The sequence below is a fragment of the Oryx dammah genome, unplaced genomic scaffold (genome assembly GCF_014754425.2).
Source record: "Oryx dammah isolate SB20612 unplaced genomic scaffold, SCBI_Odam_1.1 HiC_scaffold_24, whole genome shotgun sequence".
Taxonomy (NCBI): Eukaryota; Metazoa; Chordata; class Mammalia; order Artiodactyla; family Bovidae; genus Oryx; species Oryx dammah.
In genome coordinates this window covers 13,808,595-13,822,989 of record NW_024070208.1, presented here as the reverse complement: position 1 = coordinate 13,822,989, position 14,395 = coordinate 13,808,595, and the positions used below count along the sequence as shown (strand labels likewise).

General features: G+C 39.9%; 1 protein-coding gene and 1 long non-coding RNA gene across 3 annotated transcripts in view; one reads left to right on the top strand and one right to left on the bottom strand.

The window, feature by feature from the left end:
* ENOX1 (ecto-NOX disulfide-thiol exchanger 1) overlaps window positions 1-14,395 on the top strand; it is a 662,416-nt gene that overhangs the window by 343,329 nt on the left and 304,692 nt on the right. The gene's annotated exons all lie outside the window — the stretch shown is intronic.
* On the bottom strand, window positions 2,479-9,997 carry LOC120883190. Its single transcript, XR_005725706.1, has 3 exons — window positions 9,919-9,997; window positions 3,725-3,913; window positions 2,479-2,777 (listed from the first exon to the last, which is right to left on the bottom strand). It is a non-coding gene; the product is annotated as an uncharacterized LOC120883190 (long non-coding RNA).

The following is a 14,395-nucleotide window of genomic DNA, read 5'->3' as shown; positions in this document are numbered from 1 at the left end:
TTTTCTCTGCAGGTCCATCCTCTCAGGATTTGTGGTGGAGCCCCTGGGTTCTCACACTGTCCAAGAAGCTGCAGAGGGAAATGAGGAAATGTGTCCAGTAATAGGCCTACCATCGTCCTTCTGCATTTCCCTTTTTCTTTTATATCACAATCCACAGAACTTTAGAAAAGTGAAAAGAATTAGGCCACCAATGCTTGGTGGAAGATTGGTCATGATGTTGGATTATAAAATTTTCAAGAAGTATCTGTTCAAATTTGAAACGAAAAGGAGAAGAATGAAAAAAATTAATAAGTGTGGTTTTTAACTCACATTATAGGATCATCAAATTCATACTGAGTAAACTAAAACTTGAATTTGGGTTCCTGAATATAGAAACAGCTATGCAAAAATTAAAGATAAGCAGTGCATTATCCCCCGAAGTGTTGAAGACAAAATTAGGTTAACAGGTCTAAGCAGAAAACAAAGCTAATAAGTGTTAGGAATTTAGAAAAATTGTAAATTTCAAGTGTGCTCTTAATACCTGAAACATAGTCATAAGTAATTAAGAATAAAGAACCTCAAGGATGCTTGTGAAAGAGACAAAATTAATACAGGGAAGCCTTCCTAATTTGGGTGAACTAGATAGAGCACATTTGTTAGAATTATGTGATGTTTCATTTCAAGGCAGTTCAGTTCAGTTTAGTCACTCAGTCATGTCCAACTCTTTGTGACCCCATGAATCTCAGCACGCTAGGCCTCCCTGTCCATCACCAACTCCTGGAGTTCACTCAGACTCACGTCCATCGAGTCTGTGATGCCATCCAGCCATCTCATCCTCTGTCGTCCCCTTCTCCTCCTGCCCCCAATCCCTCCCAGCATCAGAGTCTTTTCCAATGAGTCAACTCTTCGCATGAGGTGTCCGAATTACTGGAGTTTCAGCTTTAGCATCATTCCCTCCAAAGAAATCCCAGGGCTGATCTCCTTCAGAATGGACTGGTTGGATCTCCTTGCAGGCCAAGGGACTCTTAAGAGTCTTCTCCAATACCACAGTTCAAAAGCATCAATTCTTCGGCGCTCAGCCTTCTCCACAGTCCAACTCTCACATCCATACATGACCACAGGAAAAACCATAGCCTTGACTAGACGGACCTTAGTCGGCAAAGTAATGTCTCTGCTTTTGAATATGCTGTCTAGGTTGGTCATAACTTTTCTTCCAAGGAGTAAGCGTCTTTTAATTTCATGGCTGCAGTCACCATCTGCAGGGATTTTGGAGCCCCAAAAAATAAAGTCTGACACTGTTTCCACTGTTTCCCCATCTATTTCCCATGAAGTGATGGGACAGGATGCCATGATCTTAGTTTTCTGAATGTTGAGCTTTAAGCCAACTTTTTCACTCTCCTCTTTCACTTTCATCAAGAGGCTTTTTAGTTCCTCTTCACTTTCTGCCATAAGGGTGGTGTCATCTGCATATATGAGGTTGTTGATATTCCTCCTGGCAGTCTTGATTCCAGCTTGTGCTTCTTCCAGCCCAGCGTTTCTCATGATGTACTCTGCATAGAAGTTAAATAAGCAGGGTGACAATGTACAGCCTTGACGTACTCCTTTTCGTATTTGGAACCAGTCTGTTGTTTCATGTCCAGTTCGAACTGTTGCTTCCTGACCTGCATACAGATTTCTCAAGAGGCAGGTCAGGTAATCTGGTATTCCCATCTCTTTCAGAATTTTCCACATTTTCTTGTGATCCACACAGTCCAAGGCTTTGGCATAGTCAATAAAGCAGAAATAGATGTTTTTCTGAAACTCTCTTGCTTTTTTGATGATGCAGCGGACGTTGGCAATTTGATCTCTGGTTCCTCTGCCTTTTCTAAAATCAGCTTGAACATCAGGAAGTTCACGGCTCATGTATTGCTCTCTCAATAAATGCAGTCATATGAGCTTGTGGTTAATAAAAATCTCAATAACAAAAACAACAGCAAAAAACCTTCTCTGTCTTGCCTTATGAATCCCTAATTTCTCCATAATAATTTTACTCTAAGACAGTCTGCATGGGGAGGAACTAACAAAAGTTTGCCTTTGATCATCCTAAGCAACAGGTATTGATTTAGAAAACAGTGGATTCACCTGAAGTCAGTGGAGAGGTTTATTTGAATATTGTTGCTGTTGTTCCTTATTTACTAAGTCATGTCCAGCTTCTTTAGCAACCCCATGGACTGCAGCCCACCAGCCTCCTCTTTCCATGGGATTCTTCAGGCGAGAATCCTGGATCAGGTTGCCATATCCTTCTCCAGGGGATCTTATTGGCCCAGGGATCAAACCCACATCTCCTGCAATGCCCAGCAGATTTTTTACCACTGGGCCCCCAGGGAAACCATTTATTTGCATATAGGGGCTCTTAATGTACTTCTGTAAATTCATTATTATTTAAATGGGAAGAATGTTTTTTAAGCTCATAGAAGTATTGGTGCTGAAACCCAGAAAGATGGTTTCCAAGTGACCGAGTAGTTTCATTGACACAAAACATTTTATTTCCTCTTAACAGTTAAGGTTTCACTCAAGAGGAAGAAGAATAAGACTTTAAAGTGCAGGGCACCGACTCACAGCTTGTGTCTCCCCTCAGAAAAGAGGTCACAGGCATCCCCAGCCTGGGAAAGATAAGTGGGAGGAAAAGATAAGGGCTAGGAGAGGTGATTGCTGACCGGCTTTCTCTTCTCTGTTATCCCAGAATTTGGCATGCAGTCGGTGTTTCTTTAATTTTATCTTTTGCTTCTATTGATAGCACAGAGCCTGTGTGTTGTGTCCTGTAGGGAGGGGAGAGAGAGTTCCTTTATAAATAGACACAAGGGAATGGCTTCTTTTTATGAGAAAGCCATTTTTTTCTGAATTCTTCCCTGAAAATATGGAGAATATTTGAATAAATACTATAGGCGAAAGTTTTCCAGATAAAATGTCTAAGACCATTTCCATTCATTTGAAAATGTTCACACACACAAAGGACTGCTATTTGCTGAACAATACCATCCCTGTTAGAACTTCCATCCTAAATTTTAGCACAGAACGTATAATCCCCAAATAAAGATGAGTCAAGGGAACAGGATGTACTTTTCTTTTAATTTAAAAGAATTTTTTTGTTGTTTTTTAAAATTCTGGGTAAAAATTCATCAATATCAGTTTCTTAGAATTATCACAAGTGTATATATTTGAAAACTGAAAGGACAGTGTTCATCATAGAATGAGTCAATTTTCAACATTCTAGAGCCCAGTTTTCTTCTCAGAAGCATTTACTAAATTGAAAGTCAAAGATATCACATTAAGAAATCCTACTTGTGTTTACAGTATCTATTTATAAAAATGATAATACAAGCACTGTAGGAAATAGTTTACAAAAATGTATTTCTACTTAGGCATTTCTCAGCAAAGTAAGACATAACTCACATAACACATCCTCCTGTCTCTTTTCCTGAGCATCCCTGTCATTTATGAAAATATGTGGCTGCTTAATCTATTGATTGAAAATGTTAAAGATTGTATTTTTAGAATAAATATTGAAAAAGGATGTGGCAGGTGCAAATAGGACTAACCTCTCATTATACTGCACTTAGAACTTTTTTTTTCTTCCTAAAATTACCTCACTCAGCTTCATTTTGCTTATGTCCTGGGGGGCATGCATAGAATGTTGCTCATGGTAGGCTGTGATTTAAATGTTTGCTAAACAAATAAATAAGAAAATTAATTAAAGGTGACCTACAAAGGTGAATTTCCAAAAACCCCATCCTTTCAGTGGGCTAAACATCAGATGGTGAGGGCGTTGGAACCATAATGTTATATGCTCTCATTTCCATTTCTTCTCCAAAGCCCCACTCTGTTTATTGCTGAGGCATCTGGCAGGCTTTCTTTTCTGGGCCCAGCAGGCTCCATGCAGTGTGTTCTTATTTTCCTGGAACAAAAGTCAAGGAAATACCATTTCTAAAAATATGCTTTATGAGTTTTTTAAAATAATATTTCCATTCTACTAGCTCATTCACTTAGGGGTCTTGATCAATGACACCCAGTGCACAGAAAATAAGAAAAAAATCACAGTGAGTCTAATGTCATCTGTGCAACAAACGTAACAATTCCCTTCAAGTGTGCACACAGTGTCCCCCTCTTCTGCTTCTGATACATCTTATTTTTATGGGTTTATGGCCATGGGCATGCCATGCTCACCAGAAATAGTGGCTGAGACATTTACTCCGTGCTTATTTATATCAAGAACTCTTCTTTACATATATTAGCAAGTGTAGCCCTTTAAGGATCCTGTGCAGAAGGTGCTGCGCTTCCCTGATGCCTCAGATGGTAAAGAATCTACCTGCCATGCAGGAGACCTGGGTTCGATCCCTGGGTCAGGAAGATCCCCTGGAGAAGAGAATGGCTATCCAGTCCAGTATTCTCACGGTATTCTTGTCTGGAAAATTCCATGGACAGAGGAACTTGGCGGGCTACAGTCCATGGGGGTCTCAAAGAGCCAGAGAGTGAGTGACTAACATATGCACATAGAAGGTGCTTTTTATCATTTTAACTTTACAGATAAGGAAATTTAGACATAGACTCTTTATTTAAAAACTTTGCCAAGTTCACATGGCTAGTAACTTAAGAACTTGGGATTGCTTTCTTTTTTTTCCTTTGAACTTTTTCCTTTTATTTATTGGACTTTCCCTGGGGGCTCAGATGGTAAAGAATCTGCCTGAAGTGCAGGAAACATGGGTTTGATCCCTGAGTCAGGAAGACTGCCTGGAGAAGGGAATGACTACCCACTCCAGTATTCTTGTCTAGAGAATCCCATGGACAGAGAGCCTGGCAGGCTGCAGTCTGTGGGGTCAAAAAGAGTTGGACATGACTGAGCGACTGTTGCTTTCTTCTTTTTTTCCTTTGAAATTTTCTCTTTTATTTTTTAATTTATTTGTTATTTACTGTGAAAGACTCACTTTTTAAGGATTTTTTTTTTCCTTTAGCAACATTTTATTAGAGAAATATTTAACTGTACAGAAAAGTTGAAAGAAATTTACAGTGGGCACTCAGATGCTCACCTCTACACATCTCTCTCTTCATCTGTGAACCCACCACATTCTTGGAAACATTTCTCAGTGAGTGGTAGACATCTCTACAATTATTCCAAATACTTTGGCATATGCACCGTTACTAGAATTCAAAGTTTATGATTTTTTACATGATTCTTATTTTTTAAGTAAAATTGTTATGTTAAAATTCACCTGTATACATAAAATGCATAGATCTAAAGTGTCTATTTCCATGAGTTCTAAGAAATACATAGACCTGTGCTATCCAGGTGTGTATCACCCCCAGAAAGTTCCCTCATGCTCCTTTCCAGCACATCTCAACCTCCACCCACTTCCCAGAGTAAATCAATTCTAATTTTCGTGCGTGCTCTGTCGCTTTAGTCATGACCAACTCATGAGAAGAGCTGACTCATTGGAAAAGACTCTGATGCTGGAAGGGATTGGGGGCAGGAGGAGAAGGGGACGACCCAGGATGAGATGGCTGGATGGCATCACCAACTCAATGAATGTGAGTGTGAGTGAACTCCGGGAGTTGGTGATGGACAGGGAGGCCTGGCGTGCTGCGATTCGTGGGGTCGCAAAGAGTTGGACAGACTGAGCGACTGAACCGAACTGAACGCTTTAAGACACAATTCCATGAACAGGGGAGCTTGGCATGCTATAGTCCACGGGGTGTCAAAGAGTAAGAAACGACTGAGCTGCTAACACTTGCACTAGTTCCAGAACTCTGCATAGATAGATTCGTATCCTGCACGCTCTTCTGTGTCAGGCTTCTTTTCCATAGTATGCGTTTGAGATTGTTCTTGAGTCTGTCACTAGTTCCCTTCTGTCTCCTGCTTAGTGACGTCTGATTGCGTGACTGTTTCATAGTTTGTTTATCCGTTGTTCTATCGGTGGACACCTGTGCTCTTCTCAGGCTCTGACTGCTATGAATGAAGTTGCTGTGCACATTCTCAATCAAGTCTTTTGTGACCCTAGGGATTCATTTCTATTAGGTCAGTATCTAAAAGTGGGATTTTAGTCATAGTAGGTGTAGTTTTAGAAGAATTCTTTGTCCAAAGTTAGCTGCACCCTTTTATATCCACACCAACACTAAATGATAGTTTTAGTTGTTACATACCCTTAGCCATTTGGTCTGTCAGTCTCTTTAATTTTAGCCATTCTGGTAAGCTAGAATTTGGTTTGTAGTAATGTTTCATTGTGATGTAATATGCAGTTTTGATAACTAACATGTTGACGTCTTCATGTGCTTACTAGCTATTCATATATCTTAAAGTATTCATTACGTTATTTCCACATCCTTCTGTGTTGGGTTGTTTGTATGTATTTTTATTTTTGAGGTATAAGATATATATGTCTCTAGTATTTTATTAATGTATACATTGCAACTATTTCCTTCCAATTCTAATCTATGAATTGCCTACTAATTCTCTTAATGATGTTTTTTTGTTGCTCAGAGGTTTTAATTTGGAGGGTGTAATTTATTAGAATCTTTTCAAAAATTCTGAAATTTTTTTTCATACATTTCAAAATCCAGTCATAAGTACTGTTTTCTGTATCCTAAAATAGCTTTATGCTCAAGTCAAAAAAATTTCTGTGGTTTCTTTGAGAAATTTTATAGTTTAAGCTTTTATGTTTAGATTTATGATCCTTACTGAAGTTAACTTTTGTATGTTATAAGAGGTCAGGGTAGGGCTTACTATTTTCTTTATAGGATATTTAATTTTTCTAACAGTATTTTTGAAAAGCCTTTTCTTTCCTTGTTGGAATGCCTACGTGGTATTTGCAAAAATCAAGTGACCAGATAAGTGTTCACCCACTTCTGAGCTCTCTATGCTGTTCCACTGATTTTATTGCTTCTTATGCTTGGCCCTACTGTATTGATTACTGTAGCTTTACAGGAAGACGTCAAGCCAGATATGTAAGCCCTCCATCTTTGCTGTTCTTTTATAATATTGGCTTAGATATTTCTTCTGAGAATTTATATAAATTTTAGAACTAGCTAGTCAGTTTCTAAAAGTAATCAGTTTAGTCAGATTACAATTGAGAATATGTTAAATTTAAGGCTCAGTTTGGAAAGAATTGACATCAGTATTGAGCCTTTCAATCCATAAATATATGTTGTTTCTTCATTAATATTTCTCAGCAGTGTTTTATAGTTTTTAGTGTATGATTTGTGCATACCTCTTGGTTCATTTAGCAATAAGAATTTAATGTAGTTTTAATAATTTAGGTGTAATTTAAGTTTTTTATCTTCCAATTGTTTCCTGCTAATATGTAAAACTGCAGTTGTGCTATTTTCCTGATACCAAAATCAAACAAATATACAGACCAATATTATAAATGTAGACTCAAAAATATTCAATAAAATTCTAGCAAATCAAGTGCAACGACATGTAGAGAGGATTCTACACCATGACTAAGTGGGATTTATCTCAGAAATGCAAGGTTAGTTCAACATTCAAAAACTGATCAATATCAGACTCCATATTAATAGAAAAAAAGACAAAAACCATATGACTATTCTCAATCGATGCAGGAAGAGCATTTGACAAAATACCTTTCATTAAAAAACACTTGGGTTTCCCTGGTGGCTCAGTGGTAAAGAGTCCACTTGCCAATTCAGGAGACATGGGTTTGATCCCTGACCCAAGAAGATCCCACATGCCACAGAGCAACTGCGGCTGTGCCTCACAACTATTGAACCTGTGCTCCAGAGCCCTGGGGCTGCAACCGCTGAAGCCTGTGCACCCGAGAGCCCGCGCTCCACAAGAGAAGCCACCTCAAGGAGAACTAGAGCTGCCCCACCTCGCTGCAGCTAGAGAAGAGCCCACACAGCAAGGAAGACCCAGCACAGCCAGAAATAAATAAGTTATTTTTTTTAAAAAAAAACCTCAGCAAACTGAGAATCTAGAGAAACTTTCTCAACCTGATAATGAAATATCTGCGAGCATCCATGGTGAAAGACTGAAAGTTTCCTACTTGAGATTAAAAAGCAAAAAAAAAAAGGTGGTCTGCTCTTGCCACTTTTATTCAGTTATATTTTGGAGGTTCTAACAAAAGCAGGTAGACGAGAAAAATAAAGGGCATCTGGATTGAAAAGGGACAAACAAGGGCTTCCCTGATAGCTCAGGGTTGGTAAAGAATCTGCCTGCGATGTGGGAGACCTGGGTTTGATCCGTGGGTTGGGAAGATCCCCCGGAGAAGGGAACAGCTACCCACTCCAGTATTCTGGCCTGGAGAATTCCATAGACTCTATAGTCCATGGGCTCGCAAAGAGTCGGACATGACTTTTACTTTCACTTTCAAACAAACTGTTTATAGATGACACAGTCTTATATATACGAAATCCTAAGGAATTCACCAAAAAACTGTAGATCTAGTAAATGAGTTCAGCAGACTTGCAGGATAGAAGATCAGTATATTAAAAACTACTTACATTTCTTTACACCAGCAATGAATGATCTAAAAATACAATTAAGAAAGCATTTCAATTTAAAATGGCATCAAATAAAAAATACTTAGGACAAAATTTAATAATAGAAGTACAAGATATATACAATGAAAACTACAAAGCATGTTTAAAGAAATTAAAGATGGTCTAAATCAGTGGAGAGATAGTACATGTTCCTGTATTCAGCATGTATTTTTCAGTAGTAGTGTTGTGTAGGCTGTTGTCCATTACCTTCTATTTCTATTCATTTTATTTTCCTGGCCTTTTTATTTGGCCCCAAGATTTTCTATCTTCCTTTTTAGGCTTAAGATCCTAAAATTTACTTTTACAGCTTAGAACTCTCTTGAAATCCTGACCCTCATTTCAGGAGGTCTTTGATGCATGTCCACATGGATATTCCATTCTAAATTCCCCAGACTCAATTATTTTCTTCCCAAATCCTTTCCCCCTGTGTATTTTTTTTTAAACTGAGATAAAAAGACACTGTTCACCCCATTACTTAATCCACATTTATTTCTAGCTTCTCTCACTTTCCACATCCAATCACTTAAGTTCTGTGAATTAATCCTGTAAAATACCTCTCAAACGGATTTGTGTTTGTTTTCAAGTTTTTTTTCTATTATTTTAAAGTAATAGAATTTCATTTTCAAAAGAAGGTTCGAATACTTGAGTCAAATAAATAAGTAAATGGATGGATGGTGAGAGCCAGGTTCTCTCTGTCAGGGCTTTTGCAGATAAGCAAGGAGGGAAAACCAGAATGAACCATTTAGTACTGGGGTATAGTTGGACACATTACTATGAATTCATGTTTAGTGTAATATATATATGGATGAATGATTATAGAAGCAATTTATATATATATATATATAGAGAGAGCTATAATTGTTTCTATAATCATTTGTCATATATATTATATATTTATATGCATATATACACACACAGACACGCATACATTTCCTCACTTTCTGCTGAGAGGGCCTGGGAGCAGTGATACCCCAGAAGCATCTAGCACACCCATATGCAGATACTAGTTTCTAAATATCATCTTCCATTAAAAAAAAAAAAAAAAAAGACAAGGGATCTTTGGAAAAATGGCTGGTTCTGGAGCTATGGTAGTGAAAGTACAATGTAAGACTGGATTATCTGCGATTCCCTAAAATAGTAAAAGTGCTCAGAAAACAACAGGATGGGGGCCCATCAGAAGAATATGAGGGACAACAGAAAAAGTCACCAGTGGCCAAAGCTGGAATAGTTGTCGAATAGATAATGTGGTATTTATTGGATTATAATCTAAAATATAAATATGCATGAGTTCACCATAATATAAAGGGTTGAACCAATGAATACAGGGAGTAGGAGGAACCGATCTTCTTGTAGAAGAATTCCAAATAATGTGGGTAGATACAGCCCCCTCCAGAAAGTGAAGCTTACCCTCGTCCATCAGTGTGGGTCGGGGAGACCAGCTTCCAAATAAGAGTGCATGTGAAGAGGGAAAGTGGTGAGTTCACAGTGGAGAAACCCAACACACACCACCTAGCCAAGTGTTCAAGGTTAGCGTGGCAAGTGCCAAGACTTGTTGATGATATATGCCCCCTGATATGACAGGATGAAAATGTACCTTGCCTCTGTGGTATTCTTTCCCAAACCCATAACCCTGGTCTAGTCATGAGGAGAACATCTGGCAAACCCAGAGTGAGAACAGAAATCCCTGGCTCCTGTTTCTCCAGACTGTCAAGGTCATGAGTTAACAAGGAAAAAAACCGAAAAACTGTCACACATCAAAAGAGATGAAAGAGACACGGTGACTCAATGCAGTGTGATGTCTTGGCATGGACTATGGAACAGAGAAAGTACGCGAGTGGAAATACTGGTGAAATGTGATTGGAGCCTGGAGTTAACAGTGCTGTACAAGGGCTGGCTTCTCGGCTGTGACGAATGGGCTGTAGTAACATGAAGAGGTTAATGTCCAGGGAAATTGGGTGAAGTGTTTAGGGGAACTCTTTGTATTAGCTTCACAACTGTGGTAAATCTCAAACTTTTCCAAACTCAAAAAACATATTTTAAAAATTTAGAAGCCCTGGTAGGAGATAGACATTGGCCAAGCTACTGGGATTGAAGCAGAGTTTGAGGACCCAGAGTCCTGACTGGCTGGCCGCTTCCTCACTCTTGACTCCTCCCCAGTCTGCCTCCCTCTCCTCCTGTGACCCGAGGGTCCCCCTGGCCTGTGTTTTGCAAACAACTGCCCCATAGAATGAAATCCCACATCCTGGACCTGTCTCCTGGGGCCCTGCACAGCCTCACCCTTGCCTGGCCTTCACCATCATCTGTTGACTTTCTGGGGGTGGTGGTTTAGTCGCTAAGTTGTGTCCAATTCTTGCGACCCTATAGACTGTAGCCCACCCGGCTCCTGTGTCTATAGGATTTTCCAGGCAAGAATACTGGAGTGAGTTGCCATTTCCTTCTCTGATTGACTTTCTGGCCTCTTGTATTTATTTCCTTCATATACTCTGAAGGTGATTTCTTTCTCTCGTTCAGACCACAGCCTTCTTACTGATTTTGCACACGCTTGTCTCTCATTTTCCAAGGCTTTTTTTCTCAAACCTCTTCAGCCACAAAAACTCATTTTGTACCCTTTTTACCTGGTCCTAAAATGCAGCTCCAGAGTCACCTCCTCTCTGAAGTCTCCAAGGAAAGGGAAGGTGCTCTGAAAAGATTTCTACAAGAAGTAGCAATTGGCTGTGTGTGTTCAGCTTTCCTCCAATAGTTGACAGACTCCTTAAGGAGCTGTCATTCATCCCCCCCCCTCTCTCTGCCAAATATCAAGCAGTACCTAGCACATGGTAGGTAGAATGGATGGATGAATCCCAGAATGGATGGATGGATGAATAGCAGCAAGTTTATTTAAAACAAAGGTATTTTTTGAAGTTTTATTTATTTGAATCTAGTTGTTATAAAGCTGCAATTCAACATTTTAGTCATCAAGTTGATCCCAGTTTGCCAGCTTAAAAAGAGAAGCATTGGGTTTTCAAGAGTAAATAACAGTGTAAATTCAACCAGTGCATTGTGGGCATGCTAAGTCACTGTAGTCGTGTCTGACTCTTTGCAAACCTGTGGACTGTAGCCCGCCAAGCTCTTCTGTCCATGGGATTCTCCCGGCGAGAACACTGGAATGGGTTGCCTTGCCATCCTCCAGGGGATCTTCCTGACCCAGGGATCGAACCCACATCTCTTGTGTCTCCTGCATTGGCAGGAGGATTCTCTACCACTAACACCGCCTGGGAAGTCCAATTCAATCAGTATGTATGTACAAAATATTGAAGGTGGTTAGGTTTTATTCCTTTAAATCAGCAGTCCCTAACCTTTTTGGCACCAGAGATAGGTTTCGTGGAACACAATCTTTCCACGGACGGGAGGGAGGTGGGGGATAGTTTGGGGATGATTCAAGCACATTTTGTTTATCGAGTACTTTATTTCCTGCCTCAGATTCTCAGGCATCGGATCCCGGAGCTGGGGACCCCTGCTTCCAAATAAAAAAACCGCAGGGTGCTTACTTTTACTGTAAATGAAGTAGGGAGTGTAGTGTGCCTTTTCAGGCTGCTGGAGTTGTCAGTAAAGCATACATTTGTCTTCATTAGTCATTCCAAGGTGATGCTTTCTGATGCAGGTGGCCCAGCTATTCTCAGGCAGTTTAATTTGCCAATTACTATACCCATGGCTAAGAACAGATAATGATTAGTTTCACATTTTGCTCACTGGGCAGCTTAATGTTCTTGTCACCTTACATTGAGTTTTAAATGTGCAAAGCGCAAGGAGTGTCAAACGTTTTTCTCAGACCTGGTGGGTTGGCAGGGGGACGGGGCTCATTCCTAGCAACTTGAATTGCTTCTGGATACAGAAATTGAAGAGCCTGATTGATTAATAAAAGAACAAGGTAATATGGCAGAAGGCCATCCAGGAAGGTAACATGTGTATATATGTGTGTGTACATTACCTTCCTTGATGTATCTTTTCATCCTTTAGATGTCTCTCTTTCTTTTCTTTCACAGGGGTACCACTTGCTGGTCTGTGGAATCAGAGTGCTAGTTTGATGGCTTAGATTACTACCACTCAAGGAAACACAGGATGGTAGGATGTTATTTACAAAAGATCATTCAACTTTAGTAATTTCCTTCCTTGAATATTCTCAGGCATAAAAGGCTTCCCAAAACACAGAATGAGATGCATCATTTTTAGCCTAATGGATATTCACTACCTTATATTTTGGACAGTTTTGCTCCAGCTTGACTTACTAATGCCTTCTTTCTAAAAATTGAGGTAGAAAGGTAGAAAAGTTTGCTTTGGAGAAAACCAAAACCACACTGGCAGTTTCCCCTGCTGTTCTTTTGCTTAATAGCCTGGGAGGGAAGTTGACTCATTTGTGGAGACTTAACCTAGTGCCATTATTAGCAGAAAAGATTATTTAACATTATAAGGAGGCATGGGGAAATGTCAGGCACACAGCATCCCAAACATAAACTTTATTTTCTGTCCTCTCGAAGAATTTGTTTGCGTATAATGTTGTTCACACCCCTGATAACAGAAAATGTATTTAATAACTACTCAGAATTAATATGCTGTAGTATGCATGGCTGCCTAATTTATCTCTGATTAAGCCTATTATGTTTGAGATCACTTTACAGAAGAGATTTTTTTTTTTTGCCAGCTGTAAGCTTATTTGAATTGTAATATAAGTTAATAATGTGTGAAATAACCAGTGGTGCCTACTTCTAAATGTTCTTTTTGCCAGCTGACTTCCTGGGATGATGCATACCCAGATCGTTCATTGGCATTTAGTTACTGTCTTGCCCGAAGACCAGATATTGGAATAAAGATGAAAACTAACTATTTTAGGGGGCAGGGACAAACGGCACAGTGGTACTTGAATTCTGAAATCCAGAGAGAAAGCCATTGCATTAGAAAAATGATTGAAAATCAGGGATTGACCATCACATGGCATAAACGTCAGCATATAACTTCTGGACGATTTTTGTCCTGAATATATTCCTTCAACATTAGATAATCACGCGCTCGTGTAGAGTGGGAACCTCAAGGCCTTGGCGATGATCTGGACAGCTTTTGCCTCGATGCCTGGGTAATTAGGTCTCTTCCTTGGGCCCAGCGTGAGAGAGGGAAGGACCCTGTACCGTGTGTGGCTGCTGTTCTGTGGCTTGTTCTCTGAGTTATATGCCAAGCTTGTCTTTTTGCTTGTCTTTAGCTGAACCAGCTGTTTCATCTGCCAGTTTAATTCTTCTTTTTGAAGTCAAGAGTGGTTATCTCCAACAACAAAAAAAGTGACTGAGCTCATTATGTCTCTTTGCTCAGCAGTTGGCTTCATATAGTTTCGCACTGCTCAGAATGTGAACTTTGTTATTTGTGTATATATTTAAACTTGGTAGTCTGATTGCATCGTACCCACGTCCTCCTTGGAAGGTCTTTGCTTCTTTTTAAAATTAGTTTGGCTGCCTCGGGACTTAGCTGTGGCACGTGGGATCCTCATTGCAGGATGTGGGACCCTTCACCATGGTGCCCGGACTCTAGTTGCAGCACTGGGCCTCTGGAGCACAGCGGGCAGAGCACATGGGCTCAGTAGTTGTGGTGCCCAGGCAGGCTTAGTTGCTCCTCAGCTCATGGAATCTTAGTTACCGGACCAGGGATCAAACCCGTGTTCCCTGCATTGCAAGACAGATTCCTAATCACTGGACCACAAAGGAAGTCCCAGGCCTTTTCTAATTAGAATGCTAGCCAGTCCTCCAAGGCCTTCTTTAAGTCCTACCTCCTCTGTGCAGATTTCCCGACTGTCTCAGGCTACAGCCATTTCCTTCTTTGAGCCTCCTCTATGAGGTCATTTGCTTCATCATCTAGTCACCTT